General features: G+C 36.9%; 1 long non-coding RNA gene across 2 annotated transcripts in view; it reads right to left on the reverse strand.

Annotated features, from left to right (window-relative positions):
• Positions 1 to 7,543: 7,543 nt before the first annotated feature.
• The window catches only part of LOC145686324 (uncharacterized), an 87,315-nt gene continuing 71,943 nt past the window's right edge, over positions 7,544 to 22,915 (reverse strand). For both annotated transcript variants that reach the window (XR_014131588.1, XR_014131587.1), the window contains exon 2: positions 7,544 to 7,693. This is a non-coding gene — a long non-coding RNA (uncharacterized LOC145686324). The remainder of the gene's footprint in view (positions 7,694 to 22,915) is intronic.

Genomic DNA, 22,915 nt, shown 5'->3' on the forward strand with positions numbered 1-22,915 from the left:
CCAGGCCGTTTTCTTCCTTCCCAAATCCTTTCTTCCCTTCCTTTACCCGGATAGTGTGCTCATCGAGGGACGTCATCCCTCATATGTGACGGGCTAACAAGGCCATTGATGCCGAAAGCCCAGAGACCTAAAGCCTAAATCTTCACTACACAAGGGAATTTTCGCGCTGAAAACGGTTTCTTAGCAATTATGTTAAGCAGTCCTGTAGTAACTCTGCACCACGTAATAAATCGTCACATATAAAACGGAATGAATAAACACATAACATTCATTTTGCTACCTTGTAACGTAAAATGTTTCAAAACATTAATATTCAAAGATTTCTCAAAATTCAGATTCACCCATTCCATTCTCCTCAATCATTAACGAGTTGTAGTCATAAACTATATTACTTACTTAGTACTATACTAAAGCAAGTTACACTAAAAGAATATATAATTAATGGAATATTTAACTAAAGTAATAGTTAACTAGTGCACTTACCCAGGTTTTTGTTTCTTCCTCTCTTCTTTTCCGATTGTAACAACCTCGTTTCGCAAGCAAAAGACGCTAGTTCAATGACGTCAGCCATGGCGAAAGAAAGAGTGTCTATAGGCGGTCTGGATCTCACGTACAGATGGACGTATATAACGTATAACTGAAGTACTTAACATACGTATATGTATGTAAAATACAGAAGATTGTTAGATGTCAGACATCCTGCAGCGAAATGATGTAATATCTAAGCGGGTAAAAGGCAGTACCTGTGTAGTATATGGATAAAGTACGCTCCGTACAGATTTCCTTAGTAAACATAACGAATCCTTGTATTTGTACAATATACCGCTGTCCGGATAATGGATTTTTCTCAGTGTAGGTATGGCAATTTGCATGTTTAGCGCCGTGGGGGGTAAGCAAGAGTCGGGGACTTTTGAGGAAATACTCCTCTTATGATGTTCTAATAACTGCAAAGTTTCAGCTTGTTACTAATTAGTCCCGATAAAAGCCTATTTTTTCCTTTATTGACTGGACTATAGGCCCCGCTTCTTCCCGTCTCTGCCAGAGCCTTGTTCCGCACTCTCTCTACAAGTTCTGGCGTTTTACCAAACGTCATTGAAATATGAAGTAGATGAGCTAAGGAGGTATTTGTGTGCAGGTAATCTGGTCTCTCACTGAACCGCTCAATTGAATGTTTATATAAATTAAATATTCCTATATCACAAGCAGTGAATATAACCTATCTTATTATACGTTTTTAAATGCATTTCTACAGCAGATTATAGCTTTCGAAGTTCTCGTGAGAATTGGCTGGCGGGGATTACCTAACCTATTCATAAGCTGTCAAATTAGCACTTGTGCAATATGGGTGATGATAATGATCCTGAGTTGAGGTGTGAAATTGGACTCGAAAGTGGAACAAGGGCTGTTCGTATTCGTATTTCAGACGGGCATGAAATGGGACAAATATGAAAATAAGGTTTCTGTAATAGTTTTCCACAGGGTTGGTCAAAGTGAGACTAAGATTTTCGAAACACTTGGCACTTTTTTTTATCAAGACTTGGCAGTATTTTTATCAAGACTTGGCAATTTCAAGTTTCATCCTCCCCTAATCTTGTAATGCTCGCTACGGCGCTGCTGTTGTAGCACAATTTGCTTCATGCAATGGACTCTCGACTTGCGTCAGTTGCATCATCACAATGCATACTCGTCGATTCGAACTTGAGAAGTGGCAAGTGCTGACCTACCAGTGTTTCCCTTGTGAGTCTTAAGAGTATTTTGTATTGCAAACATACTTCCAGGATTGCACCCTTGTCGCACGGTCCCTTAATGTCTGCCGCAGGTTTTTGCAGTGGTGGTTGCCTGTGCAAAGAGGACAGGATTGAGTGGCACTTTTCGCTTCCCACTTCAGTTTTCGTTTCTACTGGAATGCGTCCTGCTTTGAAGTGTACTATTTTGTTAGGTCATCTTCACCGTACTTTCGTTGGGCTCATGAACATACAATAAATAGTCCTTCACACGTCCTAATTTTCTTTAATGTATCGCTCATTCCATGCTGTTTAGTGTGTATGCAAACATTCAAACAACGTATGTCACTTCCACTATAGGATGCGTCAGCGCACAGGACAATCTACATATCATGTATTCAACAGGTTTGACAACACATTAATACAAGACCCAGAACATACTATTTTGTGGGTTCAGTAACAAAGTGTTACGGCAACGACTCCGTATTTGCTTGAGGTATTACTAATGAAGAGTGCAAAATTGATAACAAATTAGTCTACTCTTCAATAATACAGTAATGTTTCTGATATGGTTGCAACGAGTTTACTGGTAATTATGGAACCACTCGTAGCAACTCCAAAATTCTCCATACTGTATCTTTCTCACTATCAACAAGATACAGATTAATTTTACTTTAATATTAAATATTCTTTCCTTTCCAACACATTTTGACAGATGTTTATTTGCAAACTTAAGCGGGAATCCACTACTTCCTTCGGGGAATTCCTTGCGTAATTGTTCTGGAGGTTTGATTTTAATATTGTTGATACTACGCCTATAATGTGCTATCTGCAATTCCACACCGGCTGTGTGAAGGTCATTCGTCTTTGTGTTATATCATATAGAACGTCCATGTCATCAAATTTTCCCACGCTCATAACTCGTAAACGACACCGCTTTCGAGTTTTTTTAGTTTGGTATAGAGAGAAAGGTAATTAAGAAAATTCTGTCACTTTTTGTGGGGATCTGTGTTCCATTTGCGGTCACATCGTGAGTTGAATGCGAATGGAGACAAGGAGAAGGTCAGTTGTTGGTGTGGGTATATCCAACATAATACCTGGTTGTGGCAGTTCAATTACACTTTGACCTTGCGTAAGGACAGAGTGAACATGGGACCTCTACAGAGCGTCGTAAGGGTGTGTAGGCTGTACGAGTTCAAACTTGGGTCAAATGCTGCTGCAGAGGGACGAAAGATATGTCAGGCCTTTGATGAGGGTGTCGTGATTACGCGGACAGTGCAGTGGTGATATAACAAGTTTAAGCAAAGTGACGAAACACTCTAAGACGCACCACGTGCCGAAAGAACAACACGTGTACAAAATGAAGATCTGCAGGCAGCAATTGAGGCGAATAGTGGCCAGACATGTGAGGAACTGGAACTACAATTCAGTGTGAGTGGATAATCCATTCGGAAACACCTCCATCAACTTAGGAAGCAATAAAGGTTGAGTCGATAGATCCCACATGATTTGACTCCCGATCAGAAGGCAACGAGAGCACAGACCTGAGTTTCTTTGCTGTCTCGTCTGAGGAAAGAGCCATTTCTGGACAGGGTGTTGACATGTGATGATTAGTGGGATCTGTACGAAGCTCCACGGCGCCGTCATCATTGGTTAGCATCCCATGAACCGGTTACAAAACATCCAAAACCATCATTGCATCAAAAGTTCCTCTTGTATGTTTGGTGGACTGCTCGCGGCATCGTGCATCGGGAACTGCTACCAACTGGTGAGAGCATCAATGAACTTGTGTACTGTCAGTAGTTGAGCCGTGCTCAAGAAAAACTCAAAACTCTGAAGCCAACACTTCTGAATCGCAAAGGGGTCTCCTGTTACAGAACAATGCTAAGCCCCATGTGTCCAGGACAACCCGGGACACAATTCTGCGCCTTGGATGTAAAACACTATTGGATGCGCCAGACTCCCCGGACATCGCGCCGTCCGGTTTTCACCTGTCCCATTCCTTGTATAATCACCTTAGAGTACGGCAGTTCAAATCCCTAGTGGAGTTGCAAAATACACTTGATACGCACTTCGCTTCACGGCTCACCAACTTCTATCGCGATGGAATCCATTGCCTTCCAGAACGTTTGCAGAAAGTCGTCAATGCTGATGGGAACTATTTTTGATCTGCCAGGTACGTCTTAGGTGACATATGGATGTTCGAAAGTGGTGGGTGAAAAAGCGACAACTCCTTTTTGTAGGAATGCGTAGGAGTGACGTAAGAATAATGGAAAACGACCGATATTATTGTCGAATCCGTATTTTTTCGGAGTCACTGCAGTCTCCATCGGCACGGGACGATAAGACGTGAGTAAGAAAATGTTCAAAATGATGGACATTAGTGTCATAATTTCCGGGATTACTAAGACGATTGGTGACAGTCTCAGTGACTTTTATGCCCATGTTTAGTCAAAAAGTGGTATATATACCAGTGCCTTGGGTCTTAAAAGGCCAGTGTCACTGTTTGGCGAAAATGAGATTTTCAGCAACTTTAATGTCTCTAAATCTGTTTCTTGTGTAAGAATGGCAAGTCCCAGTATGGAATAGTTTTAGAATAATTTTCCAAATAATATTTTGGTCCTTGCTGAGGATGAAGTATTTCTGTATTTTAAAAGGCCAAAATATAGATTGGCCTTCCTTAAATCTACTAAAAATAATGTACATTAGTGCTAAAGTCAAGGGCGCCGATCCTGGGGGCCCGCTTCCCCCCAAAGTTCATGTGGGCCCCCTATTGTATTTATGAATATACAATATTTGGCATAATTTGAGTACAATTTGTCTTAAAACCTCATATATATACCTTCTGCATCTGAATGCCCCCCCAAATTTACAGAGAAATCGGCGCCCTTGGCTAAAGTGAATATTGGCCTTTTTTGTACAATATTGTTAATATTTTGACAAGAAATAACATCTTGTTTATTTAAGTATTTAAGTGCTCTTTCTTCTACTATCACTGAAGTAAATTTGTACAGTGATTCCTGTCCCGTAGAGAACAAGAACATGTATATGGTGTTAATGATGATGTCATTAACACAGAAGTTACATAAACAAGGGAGAACAAAAGTGATTAATCACAAGTTCTTAGAACTCGGCCACACTCACATGGAAACGGACACTATTCATGCCCTAACAGAAAAAAAAAAAAACTTATAAAACTACGGGTTCTAACATCAAACTTCCACGTGATTGGGCAAACGTTATTCAAATGATTCCAGAAAATCCTCTCATAGAAGTTATTGAAATCAAACAGGAAAATTTTCTCAACTTGAAGAACTATCTACACACTTTGTGCAGCAAAAAACAAATAGTATAGACACAGCTCTTAATTGGTCTAATATTAGGTGGTTTCAATTCAGATGTAGTGAATCTAGTGAAGTGTTTTACAAGTTTACCTTCGATGCTGAAGAAGATTTTAAGACAGTAGATTTTGGACAGAATCATAGTAGCAGACGTCTTTCAGGGTTACACTTTCACCTTCACCACCTAATGAAACACCTCTACCAATTTGTACTTAGAAAGTGAAGGACTTCCAGTCTCTTCTTCCATTCATACATCCAAATAGTCGCCCTTACTATACACAGTTTATTATTTCCTTAACAGTTTCAAGTCTTGAAGATAATGATGATGCGGCTACTTCATCTGAGTGTGATTAATTTTGGTAGTAAGATGAATGTACTGTATAGACTTTCTTATCGTTAAAAAGTGTCTAGCGTGTTTTGGGATTAGTAATACAATAAGTTAACGTCTGCTAAAATTTCATTTATATGCTTAATATTACACTTCAAGCAGAAGATTAACTACATACTTTTCATGACAATTGCATATTATAGCGAAATATGTTATTTTCAAAGCATAATTTTTAAGCAAGGTAAGTTTAAACTTTCAATAAAGGGCCAATGTGATTGTATGTTAAAAAAAAAGAAACCTAGATGAATTTCCAGATCAACGGGGCCAATGTCAAGAGATATCCCGGAGATAAGTTGATATATACATATACATACATACATACATACATACATCATATATATATATTCATGAAAATGCAAGATCCAATTGGGCATAAATTTCAATTTGCAAGTATGTTTGAAATACCTTCAAACAAAAAAAAAAATTGTAAGAAACTTCAAATGCGTTTTTCTCAAAATGGTATTTTTTGACATTGGCAATTTTAGATCCAATCTCAAACTGGAGTCAAACGCTGATGTAGTAGGGCGGAACATATGCCCAGGCCTTTGGTGAAAGTGTCGTGACTAGATGAACAGTGCAGCCGTGGTTTAACAAGTTTAAGGACAGTGACGAAACACTCTAAGACGCACCACATGCCAGAACAACAACATATGTACAAAAATGAAGATCTGCAGGCAGCAATTGAGACGAATAGTGGCCAGACATGTGAGGAACTGGAACTGCAATTCAGTGTGAGTGGAGAATCCATTCGGAAACACCTCCATCAACTTAGGAAACACTAAAGGTTGAGTCGATAGGTCCCACATGATTTGACTCCCGATCAGAAGGCAACACGAGCAGACATATGTGTTTCTTTGCTGTTTCGTCTGAGGAAGGAACCATTTCTGGAAGGGTGTTGATATGTGATGATAAGTGGGTCCTCTATGAAGCTCCACGGCGCCGTCATCATTGGTTAGCATCCCATGAACCGGTTACAAAACATCCAAAACCATCACTGCATCAAAAGTTCCCCTTGTATGTTTGGTGAACTGCTTGCGGCATCGTGCGTCGGGAACTGCTACCAGCTAGTCAGAGCATCAAGGCAACTGTGTACTGTCAGCAGTTGTGCCGTGTTCAAGAAAAACTCAAAACTCTGGAGCCAACACCTCTGAATCGCAAAGGATTATCTTGTTACAGAACAACGCTAAGCGCCACGAGGCTAGGATGACCCAGGACACCATTCTACGCCTTGGATGGAAAACACTATTGCATCCGCCATACTCTTCGGACATTGCACCGATCCGATTACCACCTTTTCCATTCTTTGATAATCACTTAGATTACGGCAGTTCAAATCCCTAGTGGAGGTGCAAAATGCACTTGATACGTTCTTCGCTTCACAGCCCACCAAGGTAGGCCGTGATGGAATCCATTCCCTTCCAGAACGTTAGCAGAAGGTGTCGATGCTGATGCGAACTATTTTTGATCTTCCAGGTACGTCTTAGGTGATATACCGATATTCGAAGATGGTGGGTTGCCTTGAAGGGTAAGGAGAAAAAACAAGGAATGTCCATATGTGTGTGTTTTATCGGGTGGTTTGTCCAATCTGTTGGTGACTCTTGGTATTATTGGATTGTATATGCCACGCATGAGTAGATGTAGAAATGTCCATGTAAAAGGGGCAAAAGCTTTGACTAACCCTATCCATTTTGTACGCAGGTTTCTCGAAAATGCAGTTTTGTGACATTCCTTCTTTCCCCCCCCCTTTCCCTTCATATATTTGTTTTTAAACGTCACCACTAAAATCTTACTATTTCTAGTAGCGACAATCTTTATACGAATGAGAGAGACCTCATTTTTAGTTAAGAAACAAAACTCCTTGCGCGACAGCTCATAAAGGACCAAGGCCTAGCAACCAACTTGTGGCACTCATACTTTTGGCTAGACATGTGGTGAGCACTTCGAATCGGATCGCCGTTTTTCGACCGGAGCTCGCTACTTCTTTCAAAAAAGTATATCTTCAGTTATCGCAGGGTTGCGTTTAAGTTGCTTATTTTTAGTAGTATATCGTAATAATCCATATATTAAATTCAAAAAAAAATATATATATATATATTTAAAATAAAATTCAAAAAGATTTTAATTGTTGACCTTACATAGTATAATGTTCAATGTGAACGAAAGATAAACCAGTCCAAAACCTTTTATAAGTTACTTGTTTCTACTAGACTTCTTCTTCAACAAATATCTCTTGTCACTGCCTGAAATAGAAAAGAAAACTATTTTAAACGACCAACACATACACGTACAGGCAATACATAGAAATTAGTGGTAAGTGTGGCAATGGGCAAGTGGCATACAAGTGAAAACCGAGAACAAATACTTGCTGAATCGGACCTGTAAGAGTAACACCTGGGGATCACGTTGAAGCTCTTTATTAAAACAAAAATGTAGCAAATGTCGATTTTAAGACACCTACTTTGTGAGGGTTTATTCTGTCGCTGCATTCAGTCCCTTTGACATTACAATAATCCCTCAATATGAAGTTTGATCACCCTGGCTGTATAGTCAACAGAAAAAGTAATTCTCCTCTGACTGCTATAACTCCATTAAATTCAGTCCAGTACTTTTGCTGGTATCACAAACGCCTTGACAGATGCAACTCAATTTATAACTAACATTTAAACCAGTTAGAGAGACGGCATTTGGTAAACATGTGGAGCACTGAAACAGGCTCTTGCTGTGTAGTTGACATACGGGAAATCACTCCATTTTAAAATATGTTTTAATTAGTAAGTTGTCCAATATCCGAGTCTGCAAAAAAAATCTTGGAAGTCAAAGGTCAATGACCTAGAAGTGTGCCCTGGAGTCAATATACTACATGTACTTAAGACCACTCCCTCTGTATTTTGGCACGGGTAACTTTGTCCACCCCCTAAATTTCGGGAGGGATACCTCGGATCACTCTCATTAAATACTGGAAATTGCCAGATTTAAAAATTTGGTATGGTAGTATTGGACCTCTGTAAGTTTTAGGTAGTCCGCCTCGTTCCTTTTCATGGGTAAAAATTGCCAAAAATATAAATTTTGGAGGTTCTTGACCTACTTTATCATCTTTGATTAGATCTTATATGGTTATATGGGTGTGGACAGGGGTTCATTCCCTTTTATAAGGCATAGATACATTGGTACTCTCCTGTTGAAATTTGGGGGACTACATGGCTCACCCCATTAATTTCGGAATTTAGGAATTGTGTTATGTTCTTAGCTGTAGCGGAAATTAAATTCTTAAGTCTACAATAATGTGGCCAGAAGTTAACGAGACGTCACATTCAGTATACATTATTAGAAAGTCCTCTATTTTTTCTTTTTCGTTTTTCTTCTATTCTTGAAAAAAAATGATTTCATTCGATCGAATGAAATATCCTGGATTCTAGCCTTGAATGTGTCAGGTACTTTGACCCTGTATAGATTAGGATTTAACTTACATATGATTCTTACTGGTTCATGATAAGACTTGAAAAACACTTCTGCTTGCCCTTTCCGTCTACAAGGGAAGGTGTCACTAGTTCTACGGTCACTAAAATGCGCTTAATCGTGCAGTTTTCGACAGAAAAATATCCTACGGCGTCATACTGACACGAGTGCGAAATAGCTTCTGCCGAGTGATGCCGGGGGAAACGTAGCTTGCGGAGTTTTCTAAGTTACGGCAATCCGGGCACATTTTAATTTTATACTTTAGAAAAGATTTCATACTGGACATATAATACTTTCTCAGTACTGTGCGATATGTTTTCGTTAAGTCAAAGTGTGGCGCTGCAGGTTGCTTATTATTAGTTTATACCACTGGTTGGCGAGTAATTTGTGAATACAAGGCAGGTGGAGTATACCCATTTCGGCTTGTTTCTGTTTCCTGCACAATAAATTATCGTTGAGAGATAACAAGCGAATATATCGGAGCGATTATGTTTTTTCTTTTCATTTTTCCTTCTAGAGGGGATATAATATCTACGTAATTTTCGTCCTTTCTTTGTTCCTGAGCCAGGTTCCTTAGTGAAAGTTTGTGGTCTATTTCAAGGACGGAGTCTTGTAATGCAATGGAACTGAAAGAGTAAAAGTCTTTGCTTTCTTCTTTATCGTTGACGTCTTTTACTTCCTCCTGGATGTCTTTCCAATGTTCTAAACTGCTGGCAATATCGGTCAGGTGCTGAGATCCTTTTAAGTATCAAACTTGTAACGGATTGTTTGCAAGAAACAACTTTGGTGGAAACAAATGAGATTAATATAATTATTTTCGCCAGATATACTCGTCTTTCATTTTTAGTTAACCGTCTACTATAATAGAAACGGCCTTTCCTATCCCCGTTTGTGGGTCATAACACGCCAAGATTCCCCCTATCTGGAGATTGTTTGCATCGCTGTAGGCGCTAATTTCTAGTATATCATAGAAATGATGATCGGAGGTCGTTGAAATGACAGTTTTTAGTCGTTCAAATAGGTAGTCGTGTTGTTGGTCTCATTGAAATTTAGTATGCTTAGTAAGAAGCAGTTGGAATGGCTCTATTTTAGTGACGAAGTCCTTTATACGAGCTCTATGGTAAAAGCATTAGCTAATGAAAATTTTTAGAGTTCTTTTTACAGTTTCCTTCGAATGTTTTGTATTTTCTACTTTTAGGATGCAATAGAATTTGAAAATAGCTCCTGGAATGTCCAATGTTGAAATTGTTTTTTCTTTTAATAATTGTAAGAAATCCTCTGTTGATTGAAAGGGGGCGCTATAATATTTCGTATAGGTGTTACATTTTTGGAAGTTCAGGACGATTAGAAATTCGGTTAAATTTGTTTTCTGACAATACGGAGAGATGAGGATGTTCTGTCATCCATGGGTTCAATTATCTTCGCTCGTAGTAATTACTAATTAGTGTATCTATTTGTGCTCTGGCTCCTAACGGAATTAGTGGTGATCTGTCATGGAAAGCAGCAGTCTTATCTATTCAAATATGATGTGTGTGTAATCCCTGAAATAGCCAATATCTTCGGGCGAATACATGAATATGTCCCTGTATTTATAGAGTACATTTTGATCGGCCGTTTTCTCTGATGTACTAAGTTCTGGATTAATATAAAAAAATTCGATGTTAAATACTTTTTCTGTGTATTTTAATCTGTCATCGATTCCTTCTGTGTTCAATAAGTGTTATTTTCTTTTGTCTTTCGTGTTCAGTAGCTTGAAGAATAACTTCTTCAAGATGGAAATTGGTGTACTCCACTGGCGCATTTTTTGCAAGATAATGGGTTAAAAATTCGGATTAGAAATTAGAAGAATGAGGTCCTTAGCCGAGACATTTAGAGAGATGGCTAGAAGCAAATCGCTCGGTGACCGATTGTAACATAGATATGGAGTGAAATTGTGTTTCTGCATTTCCTTGCTTCCTCATAGTAGCTTGGGAGAAAAATATGACCCTAGAGGGATAATTATCTTGCACACTATAACAGTCTGCGCTCTACCCTGTTGTCGAATCATGGAACTAATATGTTGCGTCAACTCTGTCTATTCGGTTATTTTCTATCTCTGTCTATTCGGTTTTCGACGACTCTTATAGAGACGTCATATAGTTTCCCAAATCTATTTTTGTTTGAACCCCAGAAGAAAAGTTCTGTCCAAAAAGCGGAGAAATATGTCTAGAATCAATAATCCTAAAATAATATGAGAAACTAGTGTCTCCAATTTTAAATTTAATAAAAACTATGTATGTCAATTTTAAAACTTTATTTGATATTCCACTTAGATTTGTTTTGCATGGGATCAATTTGGAATTTGAAGACAAATCATTGTAGCTCCAGACGGAGACTGAAGAGTCTGTCTCCATAATGGCAGCTAGCGTGCTCGAATTAGACTTTATATGGAAATGTTATTTACTGTCAGAAGGTGTCAAATTAATGTGTTACCTTCTAACATTATTCGAATCATTGGATCCCGGTAGGGTTATTGGAATATCCACTGGGAGTTTGCAACGAAATATGGTTCAATGATCTTTATGTTCCTCATTTTCTAACTCTACAAGTCAAAAAATGGAAATATTGTAATATCCTCTGCATATAACTTCGGTTCACATACTTAACCACAAAAAGAGCACCCACTAGACGTTGAATGCCATCATTCAACATATGACTCGAAGAGGACTTAGGTCATCACCACCAACGAGCATATACGAAATGTCATAAGAATAGGATATAAGAGACTCCTCAGCACCTTCGAAGGTATTAGTCTTGCCAGATTGATCACTCTTGCTCTTCTCTTGGCTGCTCTGGGCCTTAAAAAGTTCCATAACCTTCTGTTGGTTGTTTTGGACCCTGAGAACTACCTTACTTCTATTGGGTGATCTGAGCCCTGAGAGCTGCTTACAACCTCTTCATTGTGTTTAGGCTCTGATAATTTCTACCTCTTTCTTGGCTATGTCTGGGCCCAGAGAGAAACCATACATCTAACTCTTGACTGCGACTGGGCTTTACGGTTCTCCCGATCTCTCTTGTCTCCGACTCGGCTTTGGAACAACCTTAATCACCTACCATCAAATTAAAGGGCTCTAGTGATCTTCGGACCACCTTTAGAACTGTACTATGCTGTATCGTAGTAAAGTCTTCCAATAAAATGTTTTGGGAGACAGTCCAATCCCGTGTGCCATTATTTGTCTCTACCAATTTGATTTCCGCAGAATTTTAAATGGTAGACGCGGCGGAATCAATCTGATCGAAAAGAACTCTCTCCCACGGAACACTCTGTTTTTAACTGGGTACCGGAAAAACGATCTTTTATCAGGTACGTGTCTTCGCATTTTTCACTATTTAGGAGGTAAAAATGAAATCGGCTGTCAGACAGAAATTTATATTACAAAAGGGATCAGGTAAAACACTTATAAGGAACATAGGGAGAACATGGTAAACTAGGAAATACAAACGGATCCAAGTTATCTTTCAGTGTACATTTGACGAAATATTCCAGTAAAATGACAGAAGACCTGGATCGAGTATTTTTTTTTACCATTTGGCACTACTCCAAGCATGGACTCAAGATTTAAAACGGACATACTATCTATGTACCACCAAGACGTCGCTATTGGTGCAGTCTTTCAATTAAGGTACCAAAACTAGTTGGAACACGTAACTATGAGCAATTAAAATAAAAATTTATATCCTCGAGTCATACATAATTACCGGCACACAGAGCAGAATTAGAAAATTTTCAAATTCAACACGGGGAGAAGGAACCAATCAATGCGTACTTTATCCGAAAACTAAGAACTATACGGCAGGTCATGCCACAAGGCACGGAAGAGTACAAGAATCACTTTTGAAAAGGAATTGGAACTTTTAAAAGAAAATTGCCTTAGAAACTTTCCAAATGGTGCAGGGTCTTCAGGATCAACTTTATTAGATAGAGGCGGTCCATAACTTAATAAAGAAAAGGTACTATATAGAATTATCACAAGTAATTTATTTCTTTGCGGTCAATTTTCAAATACATTATCATTACCTACAAACGAACTTACTAATTCCACTACTCTTGCCGTCCTTCACCTACACGTATATACACAGTAAGTAACTTCTCGTGTGCACAATAACCCTCAAAGATGACCAAACCCTCAAGCAAAACCAAGCCGTCAACAATTGTAATTCACAAAACATTTACACCCCTCCAGGATGTTCCTAAGAAACTTATGAGACTACCGCCTGCCTCTACCAGCAAGCACAAGCTATACGAACTTCCCATCCTCGTCGCAGTACAAGTTAGAAAACAACCCTCTCAACAGGCTACAAATCCAATAGACATTACCAAACTGCCAACCAAATTGCCAGGCTATCATTGTTTGTAACACAAAACGCCACGAGAAACTCCCAAATTAAGACGCAATCAAGGCGGACAGAGAAACACAACAAAAAAGCGAATACAGTGAAAAACAAGAGGAACGGGAAGAAACAATAACCATAATTCTAACGGCAATAATAATGACAGAAACTTTTAAAAAGGCCAAAAATATGATCATGTGCTACTTGCTACAACAAAGGACATGGATCCAACTAGTGCCGACAAAACATCATTTTGGGATACGTGTAAGCTTGCCTCGGGATGCTAAACTTCTACGGACTATGAACAAACAGCAAGACAATGGACACCAAGCTATGGAAAGCCAACAGGCCAGTGAATTACCATCTAACATTATTAAGAATCCTGAAATTTATAAACTGCTCACTAACGTCAGAGTAAACTTAAACATCTTTCCAGCAATAATCGACATCGGCTCTTCGCTCTTATGGGAAAAGGAACTTACCAGGGAACTTTTAAATTAATACATTCTTGACTAACAATAATGGAGTTCAAATGAAATCATCAAATTAAAACATTATGCCTTCATTAAATGCAAAAATTGCCAACACTGTTTTCTATTAGAATCCTTGAGCCATTCTAAAATCGTAGAATCATTTTAGAGTCCTAGAACATGGGTCACTTAACCCTAATTTCGAACAAGATTTACAAAAAAGTCTTCACGCAAAAACTGATAGGAAAACAACACGATATCCGTACAGCGAAATTCATTGCAGCCCACTTTCGTAAAGAAAGAAAAAGAACTTTAAAAATCACCAAAAACTATTCATTCTATATGTTAGTAGGATATGGCAGACGTACCAACAACAGGGAAGATTACTGTCCTTGCATGATCACATTACTTTCTTCCGGTAGGAATAAAGAAACAAAAAATTGGCTCAGCTTTCTTTAACATCACGCGTCTGCAGGGGCGGATCCAGCGGAGGGGCGATCGCTCCGCCCAGAAGAGGAAACTTTCTTATTTTATATATATAAATGAAACCCATCCCAAAGTTTGGAGCGCTTAAAAGTAGCAGTATGACAACCCACCGCCCCCCCCCCAGAAGTCGGTCCTGGATCCGTCCCCGCGCGTCTGCAAACTTTGTTAAATCGCTACGTCTTAGAGGCATTAACGATGAAAATACCATATTATAATCTTAGATTATTAACTTCCAGTCATTCAATATCCTAGAGAAAAATACACAAGTGACGTATACTGTACAGTGACAGATTTCGGGATGTTTTGCATCTCAATGAAGAAGAATAAGGAAAGAAGATAAGCAAAGAACCAATTTACAATGAAGCAAGAAATCCAAGGATGATTGTAACAGCTACACCTTTCAACAATACTTCCTACTAGTATTTTGCATATCAGGAGAACACGTCTGCATCTTCCCAAAAATTGCCAACCAAATTGGAAATTTAGAAAACGAAACTACGAAACGTACATTAAAAAGTTTTCTTGACGTCTGCTAATATCTACTAAATCACATAAATGATTTCTGAACTAAAAATGAGAAATTTCAATTATTTCTAAAAATTCTAACTTGAAATGGTATTCTAAATACGAACACTTTTTGCCAAATTAAAGGAAGACATTTTGAAAGCATCATCTATCTTTTTTTACAGTAACCTAGAAGTCAGAGCGTATTCAGATCTTTCCTCAGTACAAGTCGGCGGACTCCTAGCTTGATATAGCTCTTATGAGGTCCTAAAAATAAAATCAAGAATTAATCAAATGCTACGCAAAATGAGTACATAAACAGGCAAATTCTGCAAATTAAAAAGTTATTTTGAATTAAGAAATTTGGTCACGAATTTCACAGTAGCAGTTGAAAATTTGCTAACTCAAATTCACCATGAAATCCTTCAGCTAGTTTGCACTACGGCAGGCAACAAACGATTTTCGATTACTCATCTAAATTTCAAATACTTAAACAACATTTCAATATTATTATTAAGAATGTAAATGATATTTTAATAAAATCTGTTCTTACACGGAAAATGATACAAAACAATCCCATCCTACGTGGTTCACTTATAAAGTAAGATCTCAGATTATTTTACTAATGCTCCAAATTCTAATTTCTCTTGACTTTCCTACGCATATCTTTACCTTGACATTTACCTTGACATCATCATACAAAAATCTATTATACCCAATAACGACTATCATCTCTTGTATAAAATATTAGTAATAACCTTTTAACAGAAACAACACATTTCCGCCTCAAAACACTTGAATATGCAATTTGGACTAGTGCTGAAATATACGAATCAAACTTGTCACGCCAGACATACCAAATGTTTTCTATGTGCAAAATACAAGCACAGATACGCTCATGAGAGGCAGATTGTCTATATAATCTTGTATTCTCGATCTAACGAATTGTTGCCAACTGAACCTTCCTTATCAAAAACTGAGGAATTTTATTTATACTCTCCTATGGGAAAACTATGTCTAACTACCAGGAAATCTGTGAAAATTACCAGCCAGCGAAATTAAATTATAGCAGCAGTGGTGTAAATTCATTCCTCAATTACTTTTCCAATATCAAGATTTCGAACGAATAATAACAGCTTTTCTCAATTTGGCAACACGCAATTCGTTGAACTTTACAGTTCAATACCGGTAACTCCCTTCCAAACACGATGTTAATTTTGTTTTCCATCTCCAAAACCTCCGATGAACGATTATTTCAATGCAAAAACTTCTGACATGAAAAGACCTTACCTGACTACTTATCAAATTTCCACTTGACTTCAACATTCCATTGGAATGTGATCGCAATTTCTATACTCATTATTTTCCTGCTAACCGGAACTTCCATAATCGGGTTATTAACAATAGTTCCTAGAAAAGTGGGAGTTAAATAGAGTTAAATCATCTTGCACCGACTAGTGTACTGCAATCCCTAGAAGCACAGATGAATAAGCTAAGCATGGAAGGCTTGGAAGAGGGAAGTGACAAGGAAAGAGGCCTCAGGTATAAAGCCAACAGCCTTAGAACCGGAGAAAGCGTTTAACCTTTACCAAGTATTAGCCATAGAGACAACGAAATATTAGTTTAGATAATTACGGACAACGAACTAGTCTCCGTAAGAAGCTGCAGTAAATCTGAAAATGTGAATAAGATTATTACCTAATACCGAGTATCAACTGACTCGGAGAAGTTCTGGATGACAGAAAAAAGTTCAGAAGCAGGTTACTACGAGTCATAGGAGATATCAAAGAAGTGAAATGGAAACTGGGAATCGCACTGGAAAGTGAAAAAAAAAAAAGCAACGAAAGAGAGCATAACGTGAAACATGAAGTATTGCATTTTATTTTTTCCAATTCATCTGTACGGAAATAAAATGGAAATAGAACACTACTGAAATAAAAAAAAATAGTAATGAATCCTGGAAAAAAAGAAATTTAAGTCTGGGAAATAAAAAACGATTTGTCATCTGCATAATGTCAATTGTAGTTCGAGAATGTTAGAGTGTGTCAGTTTGGGTATGAACACTAACTAGAACAATGTTATAAGAATATGAGTCATTAATTTGACAAGGTGTTATGTATATTTAATTGACCATGCTGTTGAGATTATGTAAGAACATCGGAAGTACCTTATTATGGATTTTCGGTTTTAAATATGAAATGGAGCAAAGAATGACTTAGGTTATTAGAATTGCTTTTGGTGTATAATTATGGTGCTATTTAAGATAAAAGGTAAAACGTGTCAAGTAATTAGCTTGAGATAACAGTTGACGTATAGAGTACGACAAAATAACATGGATGAAGGTTACATATTTATGAACTTAGTGGTTGCTATAATCGATGTGCAAGTATAAAGAAGTATATAGACTTCTCAAAGTTTAAAAATAGCCTCCGAGTAACTTATATTTTTTTCTGGGGGGCAAGCATTAATATTTGGGCCCCTAGAAAAAATGTTTTGGGCCCTCACCAAAATTCGAAAATAGGTCCCTTCTTTCCATCTTTCTCTTAAGTTTACTCTTTGTAGGCTCCCCGGAGGCTGTGCGCCCTCCCGTACGCACCCTGGGCCCGTTCTATACATGGCGAATCAATAAAGGGATAATATAGACAAATCTCAAAGCCATACGAATAAATATTATTTCTAGGGTTCCTAATAGTAGACTTTTTTTTTTTTTTTTACTGAAATGGGCCCACCACTCATTTTTGTTTTGTTTACCTTTTGTGTGCTGTTTTGTTTATGTAATGAAGTGAACCTGTTCGATACTTCATTTATAATTTCATGTTCGTATCGTATATGGAGTAAGAAAATTTTATCTTAAAATGAGCCCCCTCAAACGGCGGGGAGCTTCCTTGGAGGGGCAGTTGTCTCCTACCCTCCCCCCACAAGTTACGGCTCTGCCTCCAAAGACTAGTTACACTTCTTGATAGTTAATTGAGTGTCAATAATTTATAGTAAACTATTTGCTAAAGTCAAGTTTTATCAAACACAAATCTTCCTGCGTGAGTTTCTGGCCAGCACTTGACATTTCTATGTCACGTGGGTCTCCTATCAAAGAGTTCTTCAAAGGAATGACCGCTATCTTTTTCAACAAACCTATCACCATAAATTTTGATCGTGTCGAAATTCCACTTAGTGGTGGTTTGCAGTAAGGAATGCTTTAAAATAAAAACTGCTACGAATTAGATAAGTGAAGAACGATGAATCAAGATGTCTCGCCTGCTCTCTTGCGACTGCCCCTGCAATTGGTTAGAAATATAAGAGAAACGATACCTGCAGCATCTACATCAATCCAAATGAGTTGTAGACAAGGAACTGGATGACTTATGTAGTAATGTAGAAATTAATTTAGACCTTGGAGCTAGTTCTTGAGATAAAACACTTTCAGACTTATTTAAAGGAGTACAAGATCTATGTCTATAGCAGCTTTCAAGGACTAGATGAGATATATATATATGGCAGACTTATTGACGGTAAAATCGATGTATCAAAAGAATATTAGACAGTTCTCCGGCGTAAACAATACGTCATTCAAAGCTTGGAATACGTTCATACAATAGTATAATAGACTTTCAAACGAAACATGTAATTTTCAGGGGGATATTACGATATACTGCGATCAAGGTGTACAAGTACTTTGCCAGGCACAAATTACCTTCATTACTATACTCGAAGTCAGAACGAAACAATATCCATTTTTAAAAGGATTACGATTGCCAGCGTACGTAATTTGGTGTTCTGTCTGAATTTTCTGAAGCCCAATAGCATTGAAATTTTACTCACAAATGGCCACTGCTGGCGAAATGCACCATTCATAATTCTAATACGACAGTTGGTGTATGTAGAGAAAATTTAAGAAAGAAACCAATTCTAGGTGCTACCCGTCAGAAAGAAGTGTTCTTTGCAAGCCTCCGGGTCAACGAATACTTCAAGGACCATAACATGTCAAAAGAGCACGGTTCCTAGCTCGAGGGGTACCTTTTCAGGTTGTCGTTTGTACCACATAACGAAAGATAATCAGTACCTCTAAGTGAATCCAGAAGAGCTCACAATATTTAGGTACGAATGCACTCAACCAAAAATTGCAAGACCACGAATACGTGCATGAAATATGGAATTGAGGAATGCAGCGATTGAAGTATACCTAGTAACCGTCCTATTCTAGTGAATATAAGAGTAACACTTGTCTCAGGAAATTGAGCAAACTATTTCGTCACACAATTATCAGATACATCAAGAGAAGAAAAACAAATACTATATTGAGAGAAATATGTGTATGAAATAATACTATAAGAAAAAAAATATTTACATTAAAAGATACAAGGAGCTGAGGACTTTGATTAATGTTTAATGGTTGCAATACTGGCCAGTTCTGTCCTGAAGTTCTTATTGCTGTAGTTTAGTCCCAAGGATTCCATTCGTCGTCACCAATGATGGGTTATACTCATTTTCATTACCTCTGCCCCCACATAGTTTCTTCCTCAACACTTGTCTTCGGTAGACTTTTACTGCCAGAAAAACACCATATGAAAGACAGCACTGGTTAAGACCCCGGAAGAATCTACTGATTTCTGATACAACATGGTGGCCCCTTCTGGATTTGATCTAATTGACAATCACAATCCAGAGTCCTTCGTCCATTCTCTGTACGCCATATTCCAAAACTACTTCAATAAACAAGATAAAATTGCAAAAGCAGTTCTGTTATTTTGAAAATTTGTTTCGTAAAAGTAAAAAAGTCTTTGTTTTAGTTTTGTATTTTTTTCTTTACTATTTTTGAATACTGAAATTTTTGCCCGGTAATAAAATGTTTCCATCATTATTTTTTTCTAAAATGTAAAAATGTATAAAAAAATTGCGTACACTGAAATTTACTTTTCTTCGGTGAAACTTTTTTTACTCAAAAGTTTATGTACTAAAAATTTTGTTTCAAATTTTCGTTTACACTTTTGAGCTCTAAAATACTTATTCATTATACTATTTTAATTTTGAACCTTTTTTGATATTAACTTTTCGCAATTGAAGTTTTTTACTTGAGAACTTTTCTTTGAAAATTGTTTTTTTTTTTTTTTTTGCTCGGAATAAATATTTTCACAACTAAAAATTTTCATTAAAAAAACAAACATTTTTCAGTCAGAAAAAAATCATTTTAAACTTTCATATATATATTTTCCTAGAAGAATTTTTCATTATTGAATTTTGCAAATTTGTAAATTTTTTAAAACTTTTTGATTGTTATAAACATTTTTCGCCACTGAAAATCGTACTTTAAAATTTTTTGATTAAATATTTTTACTTACTGAGAAATTTCTTGTTCACTGAAAGATGTTTGGTTAAAAGGTTTTAGAAGTGTAACAAAAGGAACAATTGATTATTTACATATATTTTTTTTAATATACATCTTTTCCATAACTGATTCTTTCTGTTTAAAAAATGTTTTACATTCGCTTAGAAATTGACCACTTAAAATTTTCCTTTGTTTTATTTGCTAGAAATTTTTGATCACCGAAAATTTTTAGTTTCTTTCTTAAACTATTTAGTACAAATTTCTTCATTACTGACGTTTTGATTTTGATTTTTTGTCTAAAATCTTTTCTAATACTGTCGCAGATTAGATATAATGAAAAGAGCAAATATTTCATTTTTCCCGACAAAAATACTTTCAGATTGGAATAACACGTAAAAGTGGAGTTCTGATGGAATCACTGACATATCATTAATTTCCTCTCATTACAATGCTCCGCAGAAATCAATGACATTCCTTCCGCTCATCAACTCTCATTTATGCTTTCGTACATCGCTCGCGAAACGTCAGCGGCACTGTTAAGTTCTATAATTTCAATACAGCAGAGGATGAATCAAGATTTGTCTTCTTTGTGCAACGTACTTTAGGAATAACTTGTAAGTTCCAATGCAAAAAATTGGTTTCCCGGCTTTAGACATCGAAGCTATAAGAGACATGAACACAAATGGGCGCTTATCCTGGTGTATACGATGTGACCTGCCTCCACACAAAGTTTCCTTTTGTTCTTAGGATATGGACCACTCTGCTTAAAAGAGGAATCTATACCTAAATCTCTAAAAGTTACTTAGAAATCATATAAATTGCCTAGGTCCACAACTTAACGTGAAATTCGAACAACACAAGCTATCCCATTTAATGCCAAGGTCGGTGTCACTAATAAATGACTTTTCATGAATATTTGCGAACATAACAAATTTTGTGTGTTAAAGGTAAGTATCCACAAAGAATCCTAAGCTTGATTTAAGGCTGCGATTTAAACAATGAACTTTACGGCTAATGCTGTGATTTTAATTGAAATACAGAACAAGTGTCATATGTGATTTAATCGTCTAAGAAATCAGTTAACCATTCATTAGTTAATCAGATATAGACATATAACATTTTCATCAGTCAGATTTCAGTATAGTCGATACGTTAAGCAACCAAAAGGCAGCAAAGATACAACAACAGATAATATGACATCATAAGTAAACTTTGCATTGTCCCAAAGCTTTTAGAAGGAAATTCTGGCCATAGTAAGCCAAGTATACCTCTCAAACCATTGCTCCAAAATCTAGCTAAAAAGATACATATGAGGATCCTTATACACAATCATCCGAAAGTAGAAGATGATCCTGTCAAATCGCTAATCTATAGTTATAAAGAGGTCCTGTGAACACTTATTAAAATTACCAGACTAAATCCTAGAAAGCCGGAGGTATAATCTGTCACATGTAAGTAAAAGGAGGGTAAATTTTGTCCACATTTGTGAAATCCATTTTTATCTTCTAAGTTATTTAACGACGCCTACTAATAAGTATAAGTTTTTAAATTATATTAAATATTCTGTAGTTTTATTTTAATAGGAAATGTTGCAAATATATATGTCAGTACAGGCTACTGCTGTATTTATTTAGAAGATATGAAGTACCTTGAAATACGTTAGCATTTGTAGACAAATTAGTATACTAAATCTGTCATTGTTAAGTTTGATCAATGACTGAAAGTTGATCATGTTAGCTTAGTCATTCATTCAATATATAGATAAGTTTACAAAGACATTAGTGAAGTAATGCTATAGTTCTCTAATCATTTCTAACAAAAAAATGCTTAAAAATGTATTGACCAGTTGTCCTCTGATTTATTTGCAAATGTAATGTTTGATTTTGAATGCAATGCACATTATGTTTGATTTTGAATGACGTTTGCACAGAAATTATCACACACTGAACATTGTGTTCGTACTTTCTTTACAGTGCTTCATCCACTTGTTTTTGTGGACAGAACACATTGAAATTATCGTTTTCTCGATCCAGATTGAGACAAAGCTACACTTTGATTGGATGTTTCAGAAACTGTTGATTCCACTCATCATGCGAGATCTCTCTTCCACGTAAGGTTTCAGAAAAGACTACTCTTCAAGCTTGAAAATATATAGCCTACGTCTTTGTCTCTTATTTTTTTCTCATGCTGAATTTTTAAGAGAAACAATATCAGGGAGAGTACAAAACAATGACAGCGGCCATCTTCTTGTGCCTCTTTTTGCAAAATATTGCCTTACCTTTTTGTCTATGACGTCTATTCCTACCTTATGATCTGTTTGTATGTGTCGGAATCGTTCTTTTTATCATAAGGATGCTGCATTGAGGGAGTTACAACGTTTCGCACTGGGCTTTTCCGTGCAATGTATGAAATCCCGGTAACCGGTGGCTCTTGAGATGTGGGATCAGCAAATGCAAATATAGAAAAATAGAAACCATGCTCTTTCGTACTACTCAGTGCATCTGGAATATGCTTTTTATTTAGTTGTAAGGTACCTACAACTGTAAGTTTACTAACAGAAAACAACTCTTCCGCTAATTCTACTGAAGTATAGGAACGATCTATAGCTACATTCCTTCCTGTTTCTTTTATAGGATCAGTTACTCTTATTACGATTTTCTTAGGGCCCCTTTTCTTCCACCATTCTTTCTGGTATGCACCTCCATTTCCAAACGTAGAGATTTTCGGCATTTGCGACCATCGAATGAGAAATCTATATTTTCCTGGTTTATCTTTCATAAACATCTTGAATAGGGATCAACCACAATACATACTTAGCATTTAATCCACCGTTGTATATTCGCTTAGCACATATT

Source organism: Thermobia domestica, chromosome 5 (genome assembly GCF_964235325.1).
Source record: "Thermobia domestica chromosome 5, izTheDome1.hap1.1, whole genome shotgun sequence".
In the NCBI taxonomy this organism is placed as follows: Eukaryota; Metazoa; Arthropoda; class Insecta; order Zygentoma; family Lepismatidae; genus Thermobia; species Thermobia domestica.